Genomic DNA, 20,200 nt, shown 5'->3' with positions numbered 1-20,200 from the left:
ACAAAAAAAAAACCTAGATTTTATGGTGTTTCCTCATGTGCGAAACCAAAGTCACGCCACAAAACGTTGCTTGGCCGTGGCGCGGTCACGGGCAACTCGTGTGGTACGGAATAGAACAGGTTTTATTTTTATTTAGTGATGTTACAGCCAATAAAAATACGGGCAAAATTCAAGTTCACTAAACGCATAGTGTGGTGGTTCTTTCAGATGAAGATATTGCTAAACTGACTGAGTTAAATTATTAACATTAACAAAATCTATACAACATTTACGTCTTCGCGAAAATCACCATGGAGACGAAGAATGTGAGTCGAACATTTATTATTGATAGAGCTATTTTTTTAATTTTAAAGAAAACAAAAACTCCCCAAAACTAAAGTTCGCGACAGATCACCGTGATTTAAGGCCTGGTGCTTATAAAACTTTTACAGTCTAGACTCCAGACTAATAGTCTGAGACAGTGATGTCATGACAACGCCATACAAACAGTATGTGTGTGACGTCATTAGAGGTTGAATCTGGACTCTAAAAGTCACTTGTGCTTATAAACCTTAAAGTCTAGACTTTAATAAAGTCCAGACTTGCAAAGCAAAACTAAATCATTCGGCGTTGTCTGCTGGTGGTGAACACGAATTGATTAAAGCTGTAGTTTTATTTATGCTTTTCATTTGTAAATGGTGTGTACCACCAAATCAAATCTCAGAGATGTATATTAGCTCCGGAACTTTCTTTTTGACCGACCGTTCAAAATTGCGCCCAAATTCCTCAGTCAAACTTGCGCACCTTTTCTCTTTTGGCATAATTCTTGCTCCATTCAAAATTCCGTAGCACCATTACCCCCTCCCCCCACCTTTCCCGTCCTGGACGGAGGAGCCGACCGAGGCCGGCTCTTGTGCCCAAGACAGGCGTGCGCTACAACAGCTTGCTCTGAATGTGCACGTAAAACCCTATGACCTGACCTGACCAGAGATGTCAATAGTAACACACGTGGCTACAGCTTCTACAACGCTTCAGTCGACAGATACACTGTGGCTAACCACTAATCACTCACAGCTAACCCACTGTCCTGGACAGAGACAGCCCAGATAACTGAGGTGTGTGCCCAGGACGGCGTGCTTGAACCTTAATTGGATATCAGATGAACAATGAGTTGAAATGAAACGAAAATGTGGCTAAATAGTACAACCCGTCACTCTTAGAGTAAACCAGAAAACAAAACCCGAAGGAGGGGTTGGGGAGGGGGGGGGGGGGGGGGGGGGTAGGGGTGGAGCGGCTTATGTTAAACTGCTAGTTTTAAATATAACGGAATGCGTCTTTGACTACTGAAGTTCCGCACCAAAACATTATTACCCTAATTTTAGTTGGACCACGCAAGTGTGTCAAGAACAATAATAAATGGTCCACTTATCCTATTTCAAATTAAATTACAAGCCCAGTCGCATATGTCACCAATGGCAGGCGTGGTCATAATTAATGTGCCATTTAAAGTTAGGTGGACCTTGAACTTTAACCCGGCGAGATGCTATTTGACGGCGGATACCGAATTCATGGAAAAGTGACACGGCTCCGTTAAGAACTTTAACCCGGCGAGATGCTGTTTGACAACAGATACCGAGTTCTTGGAAACGTGACACGGCGCCGTTAGGAACTTTTACTCGGCGAGATACTGTTTAACAACAGATAATGAGTTCTTGGAAAGTGACACGGCGCCGTTAGGAACTTTAACCCAGCGAGATACTGTTTAACAACCGATACCGAGTTCACGGAAAAGTGACACGGCGCCGTTAGGAACTTTAACTCGGCGAGATACTGTTTAAAAACAGGTACCGAGTTCACAGAAAAGTGACACGACGCCGTAAAGAACTTTCGCCCGGCGAGATACTATTTGACGGCAGATACCGAGTTCTTGGAAAAGTGACACGGCGCCGTAAAGAACTTTCGCCCGGCGAGATACTGATTTGACGGCAGATACCGAGTTCTTGGAAAAGTGACACGGCGCCGTAAAGAACTTTCGCCCGGCGAGATACTGTTTGACGGCAGATACCGAGTTCTCGGAAAAGTGACACGGCGCCGTAAAGAACTTTCGCCCGGCGAGATACTGTTTGACGGCAGATACCGAGTTCATAGAAAAGTGACACGGCGCCGTTAACCAAACGGGAAAGGAATGTTTGTTTTAGAATCTCAGCACATGTTACTCTATCATGGCTATTCAGTGTTTAACGTATGGTTACTTCAGTTTTATGGAGAGAGAGAGAGAGAGAGAGAGAGAGAGAGAGAGAGAGAGAGAGAGAGAGAGAGAGAGAGAGAGAGAGAGAGAGAGATGACAAGAGGAAAAGCAATAAAAGCGGAAAGACGGATGAGACAAATATATGGGGGAGTGCAATAATTTTATGAAAATATATATCTCGTAATCAAATAGGATCGGAAATAAATACTGCTTTGGAGTGGCTGTTATCCTATATTTGAGGCACTAGATAGAGAGTCTTGGAATCAAACATTATTATATAACATTTAGTGAAATATATTAAAATATCAGTGAAATAAAAGTGTTATCAGTAACTCAGTGACGATAACACATTTTAGAGTGAAAATTTCACTATTTCACTCTAAAACGTGTTATCATCACTGTAGAAAGTGTTATTTTCACTGTAAGAAAGCCGGAACTATTGTTGGCATTTTAGAAATAAAGGTAAATTGCCAAAAGTTATATGATAAATAGAAAATGTTATGTTTTTTTTGGTCAAATATGATTTATATCTCATCTCGTGAAGTTTGCAATCATATCACACTCGTCGTGCTTGCGCGACTCGTGAGATATGATTGTAAACTTCACGAGATGAGATATAAATCATATTTGACAAACAACATGAAATATTCTCTATATATTTCGCTAACTTCCCATTCGACTCGGCATTTTCCAGAGACATAGTCGTCATCACAAATAACCGTTTTGCCGTTCAGATCTATAAATCGAATCTAAAATGTCTAAAAGCAATATGGTGGCGTATTGTCAGATACATCATTAATTACACAGCATGTCTGTTATTCATAGGATAAACTAAAATCATGTATAAAAATAATGGAACAACACAAAACCCGAAATCAAAGTGAAGGCATCTGAACACTGCAATTACAAATCAAATGAAAATGTTGAAAGAACCACTTTAATCTGGGTATATTTAAAACACCGTGGCGCCATGTTGGCTACGTGGACTCATCACAATGGTGTAAAGCATGTTTGCCAGTACCAGTCTAATCTCTTTTCTCACGCTATGATTCCTGTGTCGCAGCTGGCTCCGACGGTCTATGACAAGTTACACAACAACTCAAAGATCATAAATTAGATGTTACTCATATGCACTGGCGTCCAATAACACACTGCTGTACAATGGATGGTGCACGTGTTATTTTACAAGAACCGTTATCATTTCAAACAGGCTCGGCATTACTAGAAATGTTTGATTAAAAACGAATTTTACTGGTTAAAACACAAATGGATTGGGCGGGCGATCTGCTACTTACCACATGCAGGGGAAATGATTAAACGGCTTTTTAGAGACTAGTATTTACTAGTTTAATAACCTAAGAAAGTGGAAAGCTAAATACAGGCATGGCGGAGCAGGGGGTGGGGGGGGGGGGGATCTAGCCCCCCAATAATTATGAATCGAACATATTATTGGTAGTAATAAAAAGCTTAAGGCAGAGATGAATTTTACTTGTAGAATGCAGGAGATTGCATTTAAGGACATCTAGTTTTCAACATTTTACGAGGGAGCATACACTCGGACACCCAATAAACTTTGCTTTCCGCCCTCGATCTCAGTCACCCCCCCCCCCCCCACACACACACACACACACACACACACTCACACCAATGTCTACTTGCTTCCGCCGTGCCTGAAATACACTAAGAAACAAATTATAATGTCTAGTTTGTTTTTTAGAGCAGGGTAATGATTAAACTGCTATTTTACAAAAGAATGACAGAATACGAAGAACATTTAAAATGTCTCGACGTGTTTTGTGGGTTTTTTAAGTTCCTGTTTTAAACCAGAAGAATAGCCATACCAAACAGTGCGATATCGACAGAAACTGCCGTAGCTACGATATGAATTTCCGTAAATCATGGGCTTTACCGATGATATATATATATATATATATGATATATGATATATATATATATATATATATATATATATATATATATATATATATATATATATATATATATATATATATATATATATACTGCACAATTTAAAAAAAAGTATCAGGATATAAATTATTACATGTGACTGCGACAAAAACCTTTTAAACCTAAGTATTTTTGTTTTAGGGACATACCAAATAAACTATACACAAGCTAAGTGTTCACTGCACAATTTAAAAAAAAGTATCAGGATATAAATTATTACATGTGACTGCGACAAAAACCTTTTAAACCTAAGTATTTTTGTTTTAGGGACATACCAAATAAACTATACACAAGCTAAGTGTTCACTGCACAATTTAAAAAAAAGTATCAGGATATAAATTATTACATGTGACTGCGACAAAAACCTTTTAAACCTAAGTATTTTTGTTTTAGGGACATACCAAATAAACCATACACAGGCTGATTATCCACAAGCCAAGTATACACTGCAAAAATGTTAAAAGTATAAAAATACATTACAACAGAAGACAAACAACAAGGATCCATGGCTATAGAAGAGAAACAGTTTATAAGGATACCCTGCAACAGAAATGGAAGAGCAAAGGTACTCTGAAATAGACGAAACAGAGCAAGGATACACTGTAAATGGGAAAGAGCATATATGCTTATATCCTTATACATAAGGATAGTCTGCAACAAAAGCAAAACAATAAGGATACTCTACAATAGAAGTGAAACAAGGCAGATATTCAACAATAGAAAAGAAACAAGTAGGATAAACTATGGGTGTATAAATATTATTGTACGGATGTGAAATACGTGGATTCGAAAATACCAATAATTTAGAGAGAAAAACAGATCAAACAGACGAAAATGGTAACATTTGTTGGTAAATAGAGGTTAATACATGAGTGGCCGTTAGATACAATTTTTAAAATGTATCTAACGAGCGAAATTATATATATATATATATATAATGTATTTAGTATGGTAAATCACTCTCACTATAAATCCTGTATATTAGTGTCTATATATTCAAAGTGTTTCTGGTCGTCTTAATATTTGTAAGAAGCCAAAACTGGATTTTGTATTCAAATAATTTTGTACGTACGAAACAATATATTTTAGGAAATAAAATGAAATTTAACCTCGTACAAATATTAGAACGACCAGAAACACGTTGAATATACAGCCACATTTGATATATAATTACAATCGTTAAAAAGTCTCTGTCAATAAAATCTTAAAAATTGCAGCAAACTCAGGAATGTCCCTTTAAACGATTGCATAAAATACTAGTGGCTGTATATTAAACGTGTTTCTGATCGTTCTAATATTTGTACTAAGTTACATTTCATTTTTTGCCTAAAGAATTTTTTGTTGCTGTATGTACGAAATTATTTGAAGAAAAATGTATAAGACGACCAGAAACACATTCAATATACAGAGACTGATATTATAAACAAGAAAATATATTTAATATGTAAGCTTAATCGTAGAAATATTTTATTAGTCGGAAACATCTTACAATGCAGCAAACTCAGGAATGAATTTTATACGAAACGCCCAGAATTTCCATACATTGAACTGACTGGCATTATCTGTTTCGATCCGTCAACAGATCAGTTTACAATTATGCAGTACTGGTATAATTACGTAATACGTTCTTCGAAAGGGTTCTCGTGTACAATTGTTAAGAGGATTACAACTTACCATGGTAATGAAAAACTACATGTTTATGCATGACTCTTGTGGAAATTCATTTTACCAATCACGTTTACTGTCAGAGAAAGAACGGTCGTTAACGATACCACACAAAACTAGAACGTGTACGTTATGCTACTTGGATGACATCGGAATTGAGTTTCACTATAATTTATATATTTATATATGATAAGAAGGTAAGGAGAGAGAGAGAGAGAGAGAGAGAGAGAGAGAGAGAGAGAGAGAGAGAGAGAGAGAGAGAGAGAGAGAGAGAGAGAGAGAGAGAGAGAGAGAGAGACGGAGGGAACCAGAGTAAGAGAAATAAAGAGATAGAGACACAGACAAGAAGAGAGAGAGAGAGAGAGAGAGAGAGAGAGAGAGAGAGAGAGAGAGAGAGAGAGAGAGACAGACAGACAGACAGACAGAGAGACAGAGAGAAACAGACAGACAGCGAGAGAGAGAGAGAGAGAGAGAGAGAGAGAGAGAGAGAGAGAGAGAGAGAGAGAGAGAGAGAGAGAGAGAGAGAGAGAGAGGTACTGAGACAGAGAGAGAGGACCGGCTTCGCTGGCGTAGTGGTTAAGCCATCGGACTACAGGCTGGTAGGTACAGGGCGAGCGAGTTCTTAAGGGCTCAGTGGGTAACTAACCTACTGTCCTAGACAGACATCCCAGATAGCTGAGGTGTGTGCCCAGGACAGCGTGCTTGAACCTTTGTTGGGTATAAGCACGAAAATAAATTGAAATGATTGAGAGAGAGAGAGAGAGAGAGAGAGAGAGAGAGAGAGAGAGAGAGAGAGAGAGAGAGACAGAGACAGACAGACAGACAGACAGACAGACAGAGAGAGAGACAGACAGAGAGAAAGACAGAAAAAGAGACACAGAGACAGAGAGAGAGAGAAGAATAGAGAAAGTTTGATGCCCACAACATGTAGCAGTATCTATAAATGAAATATGAAAATGCACGCTGCGGCCGCCCATGTAATGCCACTGACCAACACGTCTCTGATAAAGTAAGAAATTAATACCTCCTAATCGGCCGGATATCATCTGATCGATATGAAATTATAGCCGCGGAAGTAAGCCGATTAGTAGGCTGTAGCAAATCTCTAAGTGAAAAACCCACTGAGTTACGGCCCACGTTTTCAGATGATAACGATAATTATATACTTCACTACCAGCCTCGGTGGTGTCGTTTTTAAGCCATCGGACATAAGGCTGGTAGGTACAAGGTTCGCAGCCTGGTACCGGCTCCCACCCAAAGCGAATTTCAACGACTCAGTGGGTAGGTGTAAGGCCACTACACTCTCTTCTCTCTCTCACTAACCACTAACCACTAATAACTAACCCATTGTCCTGGACAGACATCCGAGATAGCTAAGGGTATGTGCCCAGGACAGCGTGCTTGAACCTTAACTGGAATATAAGCATGAATATAAGTTGAAATAAAAATGAAAATATGTTGTGCTGATAACTTGGCCGAATCTGAACGACAAAACCGTTATCCATGATCAAAACCCTATCTATGCACAATGCAGAGTCGAATGGCCGTTTTGCAAAATAGTAGTTGATTCTATGACTCTCTATCTAATACCTGTGGTAGGTCAGTCACTCCCGAGGAAGTCCTTTACTGGACACTGCATCCTTCGTACATCGCACTGACCTCGGTGGCGTCGTGGTAGGCCATCGGTCTACAGGCTGGTAGGTACTGGGATCGGATCCCAGTCGAGGCATGGGATTTTTAATCCAGATACCGACTCCAAACTCTGAGTAAGTGCTCCGCAAAGCTTAATGGGTAGGTGTAAACCACTCGCACCGACCAGTGATCCATAACTGGTTCAACAAAGGCCATGGTTTGTGCTATCCTGCCTGTGGGAAGCGCAAATAAAAGATCTCTTGCTGCTAATCGGAAGAGTAGCCCATGTAGTGGTGACAGCGGGTTTCCTCTCAAAATCTGTGTGGTCCTTAACCATATGTCTGACGCCATATAACCGTAAATAAAATGTGTTGAGTGCGTCGTTAAATAAAACATTTCTTTCTTTCCCTTCGTACACCGCTGAAAGAGGACTGCCACTCTCAGACTAGTTTACTAAATCAAAACTAGCACAAGACAGAGCTCGTTGGAATAAATATAGCTGTATTGACATGCACTCTCGAATCACTGTCAAAACAGTGATGATATCAGGTGTTCGAGAAACGTTGAGCATATCCTGACCCACAGGTGGCACCCGTCACGAGTACTGCCACCACAGCTGTCAAGTCCGTCACATCATCTAAAACGATTCTATCAAAGAGATGGTAACCGTATGCGCAAGTTCAGAATATGGCATAGCATCGGCCATCATTTTGGTCAGTGATGAATCGTACTGAGTAGACACAGCCTCCGAATGTCTGCCACAAAGCATTTTGAATACCCTCAGGAATCCCTGGTCATCATAACCCTGACGGAACAACTTCTATGCAAGATTAATATGGCGTTGTTTGAAATCTGCATACAAGGAAAGAAGGAAATGTTTTATTTAAAGGAAGGAAATGTTTTATTTAACGACGCATTCACCACATTTTATTTACGGTTAAATAGCGTGGGACATAATTATGGTTAAGGACCACGCATATATTAAGAGAGGAAACCCGCTGTCGCCACTTCATAGGCTACTCTTTTCGATTAGCAGTAACTGCGCTGTCGGTCTAGGATCGATCCCAGTCGAAGAACCCATTGGGCTATTTCTCGTTCCAGCCAGTGCTCCACAACTGGTGTAACAAAGGCCGTGGTATGTACTAACCTGTCTGTGGGATGGTGCATATAAAATATCTCTTGCTGCTGATCGAAAAGAGTAGCCCATGAAGTAGCGACAGCGGGTTTTTCTCTCTCAATATCTGTGTGATTCTTAACCATATGCCTGACGCCATATAACCGTAAATAAAATGTGTTGAGTGCATCGTTAAATAAAACATTTCCTTCCTTCTTTAAATTAAAACAACTGCAGGGTTCGATGTTAACAGTCGACCGATCGCCCTTGGCGACTGAAAATACCTACATACAAGGCAAACCCATGTTCCAGGTTCCCCACTGGCGAAATAAAAAAGAAACAAAGACGTCTAAGCGACTTTATGAACCTTAGAGCCTTAGCTTACACGTGCATAGCTCGTGATGACTATCCCGTGACTCATGAATATGTTTTGCTGGGGGCACACTCAGTACATTTATAATATTATGATCTTCTATGACTTCAGGGCCGTAGCTAGGATTTTTTATTGGGGGGGGGGGGGACGGGGGCAACTGAGTAGTTAATAGTCTAAAACTCCTTAAACGGATAAGAAGAGAATTTTCTTTAAGTTTCTATAACTTTTTTCCGATTTTGTTCGGGAGGATGAGCAACTTCCCCCTTTCCCCCCCCCTCCCACCCCCCGCTAACTACAGCCCTAGACTTCAGATCGAAAGTGTTGAGGTATGCAATATTACGAAATACATTTTTTGTCAAGAAAAGAAATTGTATTCCATTAAATAGAGTACAATTTATCATTATAGACGTCGCATTAAAATGTTACTACGCGGTTGCTACAACAAACAATTAATTACTATGGTGACCTTAGTTTAAACACGGAAGCTTTATATTCACAACCGATTTTGCAAATGTTATTACTTTTAAACAAAACGAGTAATAATGTCTCAAAGCATTCGGAAGGAAGGAAGGAAATGTTTTATTTAGCGACGCACTCAACACATTTTATTTACGGTTATATGGCGTCGGACATATAGTTAAGGACCACACAGATATTGAGAATGGAAACCCGATGTCGACACTTCATGGGCTACTCTTTTCGATTAGCAGCAAGGGATCTTTTATATGCACCATCCCACAGACAGGATAGCACATACCACGGTCTTTGATATACGAAGCGTGGTGCACTGAATGGAGCGAAAAATAGTCCAATGGGGCCACCGACGGGGATCGATCCTAAATCGGCCGCGCATCAAGCGAGCGCTTTACCACTGGGCTACGTCTCGCCCCAAAACATTCGGACAGTTACTCTCGAGCACTTTGAAGTTATCTGTAATCTCGAGCACTTCGGAGTTATCTGTAATCTCGAGCACTTCGGAGTTATCTGTAATCTCGAGCACTTCCGAGTTATTTGTAATCTCGAGCACTTCGGAGTTATCTGTAATCTCGAGCACTTCCGAGTTATCTGTAATCTCGAGCACTTCGGAGTTATCTGTAATCTCGAGCACTTCGGAGTTATCTGTAATCTCGAGCACTTCCGAGTTATCTGTAATCTCGAGCACTTCCGAGTTATCTGTAATCTCGAGCACTTCCGAGTTATCTGTAATCAGCTAAATGCCTGATAATAAAGAATAATATTCGATATCCTCACCCCAATCCTAAAAACGATTGAATATAATGCATGGCTAACTATGTTTTAAAGGGACAGACCCTAGTTTTTAAACACTATGGTATATTTTTCACTACTAATGCCGTTTATGATAACTGAAATCAAACCTTACTTATATTTTATTGTTTAGATTTTCCATTTTCGTACAACCGAAGTTGTTTTGGTCATGCTGGTGTTTCTAATACCACAAAATGCATTTTAAAAACCGCACGTACGTCTGAGAAGTAACAGTTATGGAGTCGAGTTTTAGTCTATTTTTAACGGCATTTCACCGTTTCAACGTCACAGACTCTTGTTTCGTTCTCTTGTAACGTTATCCAAATGTGTTACTTATCAATTATTGACAGTCATTGAGGGCAATATCATGTTTTATGGACCGAAGAAATTGATATTGACCAACGGCCGAGGTCAGTATCAATTTCTTCGGTCCATAAAACATGATATTGCCCGAAATGCGGTCAATAATTGTTTTATTACATAATGTCATCCATAAGACTCGTAAATTCCTGCTTTGTTTATCAGAATCGAAATACGCCAACGCTTATAATTTCCCGCAATGCGTTAAAACTGATGGAATTTAGTGACGTCACGTCATCCTATGACGTTGTATGACATGCAGAGGAATGCGGAAATAAACAGTTGAAACATTACCAAGAAAAAAAAAAAAAAATCAAATTCGAGATAATATAACCAGCAAGAGTGCCAAAATCATATTAATAGCAAAAAAAAAAAAAAATGTGACAAATCTGAACATACATTTATACTGAACAGTTACCGATTACCTTCAAATGCATTTTTTATTTGTAACATAAAATCTTGAATGTCGATTCCAACTGCATTTTGATGTATTTTGTACGTTTCTAAATCTGCGATATTTTCCATACACAATTTGACGAATACTGACCTTGTTTTTGTCATGTTTACACTGGAATTAGCAGTTGACGTTGCATTACGTTACCTACTCATTAATTGGATAGAAATTTGTCTCATCTTTATTTTCATTGGTCAGGGCAATATCACTTTTGATGGACCGGTGAGACCGTCTCGGGGCAATATCACTATTTACGGACGGTCATGTGACTGGTTTTAAGAATACAGATATATTTTCATTACGTAATAAAGGTTTGTAACTTAACCAAACTTATTGTCCATTTTTACAGGTTGAAATTAGGTTCTGCGCCTTTAAGTGAATGATATTTTATTTTATTTACCAACACTAAAAGATTGTTCTATATCTAAAATAAATGTTTTCTTATAGTATATGTTGTTAGGTTATTGATAAATGTATTTACTTTATAACTTGAAAACGTTTAAGTAGGGCAAGTCACACATTTTCTTAAGGGCGAACACTGCAACTGTCATAATACTGATACTTTGTAGACAGCCTCATTTGTCGTCTTAATTTTACGTTAACATTAACACGACTTTTTCGTGTGTAATGTACATATTACAAGGATGGGTTGTGTCTCCATTACTTAAGAAACATGCAATTAAAACACGTGCATGGGTGAAGTCAAAAAACATGCAACAAAAACGTCATTTTGTTGATATATTTCTTTGTGGTGGCATGGCTGACGCCGAATCGAAAAGTTCTGGTGACTGTTTATTCGTTAAATTTATTTGAACTCAATCAACACACAAAGACTATACTTCCAACTCGGATACCATTGAAGATACTGCCCCCTTCGCCCGCCCCCTTCACCTTCCCCGGCTGTAGTGTCCGTAGCTGTATTATATAAATATTGCCTGACGCGTGGTGGGTCCGTCGCAGGATCGATCGCAGTCGATGGAGGAAAGACTTTTGTTTGTCACCTGATAATATGTTGAGTGAATTTTCTTTTTCAAATTTAGGTCCCTGCTTGAATTTGAACCCAATATTACCATTCTATGTTCAAGTTTATTGAGATATAGCCACTAAACCAAATGTGTTTAATCAACGGAACTTGTTTTTAGCTGTTTTATGGCAATTTTATTCTGACTGAATAAACCGAATCTTGAAAAAAAACACCCCAGTGAAATGAAATGAATTCTACTCTATAATATTGAATTGGTTGGTTTGGTTTTCGTTTAATTTTATACTCTTTTTGACAATCCGAATTACTAGTATATCATTTGCATGTTTTATTTTACAGCTATACGGTTGCGAAAACCGTGGGCCACAACTTCATTCAAGTATTGGCCAACAGGAATAAAACAGAATGGATACCTCTCGGATTTTAAGCTCTATCGACGTTAAACTGGAGAACGACAATAAATGAACTAAACTACGATATACGGTTTGGGATCCAGGGGCGCAGCGTGAGCTGGACCGGGGGGGAGGGGGGGGGGGTCGAATATGAACCAAGTGGACCTTTTCTATTTTGTTTCTGTACCACCAGAAACTCCATATGTATAAACCTGTATGTTTTTGTTCTGAAAGCGGACTATTTGCTTCAGCGGGGAAGGGGGGGGGGGGGGGGGGGGTCGTCCGAACCCCACGAACCCCCCAGCCTACGCCCCTGGGATCGACCCCTGTCGGTGGGCCCATTGGGCTATTTCTCGTTCCAGCCAGTGCACCACGACTGGTATATCAAAGACTGTGGTATGTGTTATCCTGCCTGTAGGATGGTTCATATAAAAGATCCCTTGCTACTAATAGAATTTTTTTAGCGGGTTTCATCTCTGACTGTGTCAAAATGACCATATGTTTGATATCCGATAGCAGATGATTAATAAATCAATGTACTCTAGTGGTGTCGTTAAACAAAACAAACAAAACGACAGCTTGTACGGATATTTGTGGAGTAAATCTTTTTTTCTTCTTGGTTACGGCTTTGTGATGTTGGTTCCAGTGTTTAAACACTCTAAGTATCGATTACTTGAGTAAAACCCGTCCATTATTAATAGTCTATATGTGGGGACATGTAATAATTTAGTAATGGAGAGTGATGGAATCATCGCTCCATTACTGAAAAATAATGGAGCGTTGAGACAATACAGTGACATCACAGGTGTATTTTAATGCTATTTCTACCACTATTATATTTAATCTACTACTTATTTTTCTTCTGCTACTACTACTACTACTACTACTACTGCTACTACTGCTACTACTGCTACTGCTACTACTACTACTACCACTACTACCACTACTACCACTACTACCACCACTACTACCACTACTACTACTACTACTGCTATTACTACTACTACTACTACTACTACTACTACTACTACTACTACTACTACTACTACTACTACTACTGCTACTACAACCACTACCACCACTACTACTACTACTACCATCACTAATACTATCACTACTTCTACTACTACTACTACTACTACTACTACTTGTACTACTACTACTACTACTACTACTACTACTACTACTACTACTACTACTACTATCATTACTACTACTACTACTACTACTACCACTATTACTACTATTACTAATAATACTACCATTACTAATACTATTATTTCTACTACTACTACTACTACCTGTACTACTACTACTACAACCACTACCACCACTACTACTACTACCATCACTAATACTATACTACTACTACTACTACTACTACTACTACTACTACTACTACTACTACTACTACTACTACCACTCACTACTACTACTACCACTACTACTACTACTACCACTATTACTACTATTACTAATAATACTACCATTACTAATACTATTACTACTACTACTACCTGTACTACTACTACCTACTACCCCCCCCCCCCCCCCCCCCCCCCCCCCCCCATCCCCACCTTCCCCGCTGAAGCAAATTGTCCGCTTTCAGAACTAAAACATAGAGGTTTATACATATGGAGTTTCTGGTGGTGCAAAAAACAAAATAGAAAAGGTCCACTTGGTTCATATTCGAAACCCCCCCCCCCCCCCACTACTACTACTACTACTACTTACTACATTCGCCAATTAACCTGAATAAGTCCGTTTAAATTTATTTTTATATTAAACCTTAGCAGGTGGCATTTATGACTGAAGCTATAGAGATGAGAAGGAGGGGGGATTCAATACTTAAACAGGTTTGGGTCACGTACCGCTGTCTGAGAAAAAGTAATTGCAGTGTCTGAGTGATCAAAAAGGTGGATTGAGACCATTGCTCTAATTCTAACTCCGTTGTTGGTCTCGATAATTAAACTCGTGCTATACAAGACAAATGACACACAGACCAAACTAGACAGACAACGAACACCTAACTGAGGAAACTAATCACAAAATGATCATGTTTTCTAAATGGTAAAGATGAAAATAGAAATTCATGTGGATTGACAGTGATAGTAACGGAACTATTCGTAACTAACCAACGATTGGCTTATGTCTTTACAAAGCGTGGGTTTCATTTCATTTTAGTCAGTTTTGTTTTATTTCTAGAATTTACCTTTCGTGCTTATATCTACGTAAAGTTCTAGTGCGTTAAAATTAAAGTTTGTTTTGTTTAAAGGGACATTACTGAGTTTGCTGCATTATAGCATGTTTCCGAAAATATTTCTTCGATTAACCTTACATATTAAAGGCACATTGTCACAGACCACTGATCTATTTAATGGTCTAACAAAGTATTACCTGAACAAAAATAATTTGATTTGTCCCTAAATGTACTTTATTCAACCATTTTTATAACCATCATACTCCATTTATTAATGACATTTTGTAAAAATAATTGAATTATGGCAATGGTCCATAAATCAAAAACTAAAATTGCCGAGAGGGATGACATGGATTTCCCTCTATCATGATTCAGTTACGGTGATTCGATAGCTAGATTTGGTTTCCAAATATTAATGTAAGTTTTATTTATTATCAATGTTTAGAGAAATATGGTCCTTAAATCCGTGACAGTATGCCTTTAAATATATTTTCTTGTCTAGAATATCAGTGTCTGTATATTCAATATGTTTCTGGTCGTCTTAATATTTGTAAGAAGCCCAAACTGGATTTTGTCTTCAAATAATTTCGTACGTACGAAAAAGTATATTTTAGGAAATAAAATGAAATATAACCTAGTACAAATAGTATAACGATCAGAAACACTTTTAATATATAGACACTAATATTTTATGTAGAAAAATATATTTGATGTGTAAATACAATCGTTAAAAAGTCTCTGTTAGTCGATAACATCTTTAAAATTGCAGCAAACTCAGGAATGTCCCTTTAACGACACCACTGTAGCACATTGATTAATTAATCATCGGCTATTGGATGTCAAACATTTGGTAATTCTGACATGTAGTCATTAGAGGAAACTCGCTAAATTTATCCTAATGCAGCGAGGTATCTTTTATATGCACTTTTCCACAGACAGGAAAGCACATACCACGGCCTTTGTCTAGTTGTGGTGCACTGGTTGAAACGAGAGAAAAACAATCAGTTGAATGGATCCACCGAGGTGGTTCGATCCTGCGACGCAAGCACCTCAAGTGAGCGAGAACTGGACCACCATTGCAGCCACTCAACGGAATTTAGTTCCATTGAAAAGAATCGGTGGTGGATCTAGGACTTTCTAAAGGGGGTGGGGGTTCAAAGTTCTAAAGAGGGCAATTTGAGTTTGTTGACAACTAAACCCAGCTCCCAAAAGGAGCGAGATCTGTATGGGGGTTTGAGGGCCAAGACGCTCAGCCATTTTGTTTAATTACTTCTTTGCCAAATATTTGCATGCTCGACTTTGAGAATACAATTGTGGTGAGATACCTTATCTGGGTTTGTCTTCATAAAACTGTAGTCTCTAATAATGTCACACACATACAATTTGTAAGGCATTGGCATGGCGTTAAATCCTCACTGTCTATAGTCTATAGTCCGTCCCACAGGGATCGCCTTTTTTCATATTATATATTTTACTACAAGTTATTTATTTCTGCGCTGATTGATTTGTAAATTGCACACAAAGATAGTATTATTTTGTTATTTCCAAAACATTTTTTACTTTTCTTATGTCAAACCAAACTGAAATTATTTACCAAAAACATTTTAATAGATTGATGTGACGGACTGTAGACGAAACGTTTTATATAAACACGGACATCAGTTATAATCGGTTTGCAATAACCGTTCAACTTTCGATTGTACAATCGGTTAGAATTTGAATTATTATGATCATGCACTTGTTGTTATGTTCGGGGCGGGACGTAGCCCAGTGGTAAAGCGCTCGCTTGATGCGCGGTCTGTTTGGGATCGACCCCTGTCGGTGGGTCCATTGGGTTATTTCTCGTTCCAGCTAGTGCACCACGGCTGGTATATCAAAGACCGTGGTATGTGCTATCCTGTCTGTGGGAAAATGTATATAAAAGATCCCTTGCTGCATTAGACAAAATGTAGAGAGTTTCCTCTGATGACTACGAGTCAGAATTACCAAATGTTTGACATCCAATGGCCGATGATTCAAGTGTCGTTAAACAAAAGAAAAAAAAAAAACCCCTGTTGTCATGTTCAGTGGGATAGGTCCTACAAATCGATAACTTAATCTTTAATACCTAGCCGGTATCCATTTCCGTTACTTACACGTGAAGACAGACCCTAAACCCAGAATATTTACATCTATTTCATCATATAAGCTGTAGGAATATAGTGTTCTCTGTTAGAGCCGTTTTTGATAACTGAAATCACATATCCAGGGTTCGACGTTAACTTTATTTATTACTAGACCAGTGGACTAGTACGTCTTAAAATTTACTAGACCTGACCTAATATCAACTAGACCAAACTGCTGAATGACACAATATACCTAAGCAGGGCTAATTTTGTTAAAGTTTGCTTCATATTGCCTATTATTTGAAGAGTATGCATAATAATTACCAATGTAACTATATTTGAATAAAACACACCAATAAAAACCCCAGGGTATGTAATTTTTTTTGCATATTTTACTCATAACTGAAACATATTTAACATTAAAAGTTAACGCTTGTAGTCTTATTCCACTGGAATAAGCTAAACTGTATCTATGGCAAACAATGTAATATCACTTCTCACAGAATATCCATATAAACTCTGTTCAGTTGCCTTACTCTTTCTTTTCTTGGACAAGTCAGTTTCAGACGGGTCTTTGTCAGATGAAAACCCGTATTTAAACGGTCCATTTTTTTGTCTGCTCGAATACGACCGTACCACATGTAAATAATTCGAAAACAAATCGATTGTCGTATATTTGAAAAACCAAAACAATATTTATTCAAAGAACGTACACTATTGTATGTTTTGCATTTTCATTACCTTATTCGATTTATTGGACAAAAAAACAATGTACCAAAGTATCAAGCAGAAAGAATAATACTGTTTTGCTGATAGTATTTACGTCATAGATCTATGCGCACTAAATTTAGCATACGCACACTATTGACAAACGTTGTGACGAACGGCGCCCTCTACATATCGGATCCGTCAGTCGTTAGCACCAGTCGGGATTGTTCAGTTATTCACTGCCCACTGGATCACGTCTGATTATAGAACCTGGGTTTTCCGTGTCGATAGTTTAATGGAAAATTTTAATGTTTGTAGGATCACTGGATGGCAAATTAATTCACCGCTCATAAATTATCAACACGACCAGTCGGGCTACTCAGAAACACTTATGACTAGACCGAACCAGCTGTTTACTAGACAATGTCGTTCGGACGTACCTTAGTGTCGAAGCCTGATATCACATAGATTTTATTGTTTAGATTATCCAGGGCGGGATGTAGCCCAGTGGTAAACCTGCGCTCCCAGTACCTACCAGCCTTATGTGCGATTACTTAACCTGTAAACCACGGCGGGGAGGAGGGTAGCGGCGGGACGTAGTCCAGTGGTAAACCTGCGCTCCCAGTACCTACCAGCCTTATGTGCGATTACTTAACCTGTAAACCACGGCGGGGAGGAGGGAAACGTCGGGACGTAGCCCAGTGGTAAACCTGCGCTCCCAGTACCTACCAGCCTTATGTTCGATTACTTAACCTGTAAACCACGGCGGGAAGGAGGGAAGCGTCGGGACGTAGCCCAGTGGTAAACCTGCGTTCCCAGTACCTACCAGCCTTATGTTCGATTACTTAACCTGTAAACCACGGCGGGGAGGTGGGAAGCGGCGGGAAGTGCGCCCAGTGGTAAACCTGCGCTCCCAGTACCTACCAGCCTTATGTTCGATTACTTAACCTGTAAACCACGGAGGGGAGGAGGGAAGCGGCGGGATGTAGCCCAGTGGTAAACCTGCGCTCCCAGTACCTACCAGCCTTATGTTCGATTACTTAACCTGTAAACCACGGCGGGGAGGAGGGAAGCGGCGGGATGTAGCACAGTGGTAAACCTGCGCTCCCAGTACCTACCAGCCTTATGTTCGATTACTTAACCTGTAAACCACGGCGGGGAGGAGGGAAGCGGCGGGATGTAGCACAGTGGTAAACCTGCGCTCCCAGTACCTACCAGCCTTATGTTCGATTACTTAACCTGTAAACCACGGAGGGGAGGAGGGAAGCGGCGGGATGTAGCACAGTGGTAAACCTGCGCTCCCAGTACCTACCAGCCTTATGTTCGATTACTTAACCTGTAAACCACGGCGGGGAGGAGGGAAGCGGCGGGATGTAGCCCAGTGGTAAACCTGCGCTCCCAGTACCTACCAGCCTTATGTTCGATTACTTAACCTGTAAACCACGGCGGTGAGGAGGGAAGCGTCGGGACGTAGCCCAGTGGTAAACCTGCGCTCCCAGTACCTGCCAGCCTTATGTTCGATTACTTAACCTGTAAACCACGGAGGGGAGGAGGGAAGCGGCGGGATGTAGCCCAGTGGTAAACCTGCGCTCCCAGTACCTACCAGCCTTATGTTCGATTACTTAACCTGTAAACCACGGCGGGGAGGAGGGAAGCGGCGGGATGTAGCCCAGTGGTAAACCTGCGCTCCCAGTACCTACCAGCCTTATGTTCGATTACTTAACCTGTAAACCACGGAGGGGAGGAGGGAAGCGGCGGGATGTAGCCCAGTGGTAAACCTGCGCTCCCAGTACCTACCAGCCTTGTGTTCGATTACTTAACCTGTAAACCACGGAGGGGAGGAGGGAAGCGGCGGGATGTAGCCCAGTGGTAAACCTGCGCTCCCAGTACCTACCAGCCTTGTGTTCGATTACTTAACCTGTAAACCACGGAGGGGAGGAGGGAAGCGGCGGGATGTAGCACAGTGGTAAACCTGCGCTCCCAGTACCTACCAGCCTTGTGTTCGATTACTTAACCTGTAAACCACGGAGGGGAGGAGGGAAGCGGCGGGATGTAGCACAGTGGTAAACCTGCGCTCCCAGTACCTACCAGCCTTGTGTTCGATTACTTAACCTGTAAACCACGGAGGGGAGGAGGGAAGCGTCGGGACGTAGCCCAGTGGTAAACCTGCGTTCCCAGTACCTACCAGCCTTATGTGCGATTACTTAACCTGTAAACCACGGAGGGGAGGAGGGAAGCGGCGGGATGTAGCCCAGTGGTAAACCTGCGCTCCCAGTACCTACCAGCCTTATGTTCGATTACTTAACCTGTAAACCACGGAGGGGAGGAGGGAAGCGGCGGGATGTAGCACAGTGGTAAACCTGCGCTCCCAGTACCTACCAGCCTTATGTTCGATTACTTAACCTGTAAACCACGGAGGGGAGGAGGGAAGCGGCGGGATGTAGCACAGTGGTAAACCTGCGCTCCCAGTACCTACCAGCGTTATGTTCGATTACTTAACCTGTAAACCACGGCGGGGAGGAGGGAAGCGGCGGGATGTAGCCCAGTGGTAAACCTGCGCTCCCAGTACCTACCAGCCTTATGTTCGATTACTTAACCTGTAAACCACGGCGGTGAGGAGGGAAGCGTCGGGACGTAGCCCAGTGGTAAACCTGCGCTCCCAGTACCTACCAGCCTTATGTTCGATTACTTAACCTGTAAACCACGGCGGGGAGGAGGGAAGCGGCGTGATGTAGCCCAGTGGTAAACCTGCGC

Source organism: Gigantopelta aegis, chromosome 2 (assembly GCF_016097555.1).
Source record: "Gigantopelta aegis isolate Gae_Host chromosome 2, Gae_host_genome, whole genome shotgun sequence".
NCBI classification, from domain to species: domain Eukaryota; kingdom Metazoa; phylum Mollusca; class Gastropoda; order Neomphalida; family Peltospiridae; genus Gigantopelta; species Gigantopelta aegis.
Note: the sequence above shows the minus strand (reverse complement) of the source record.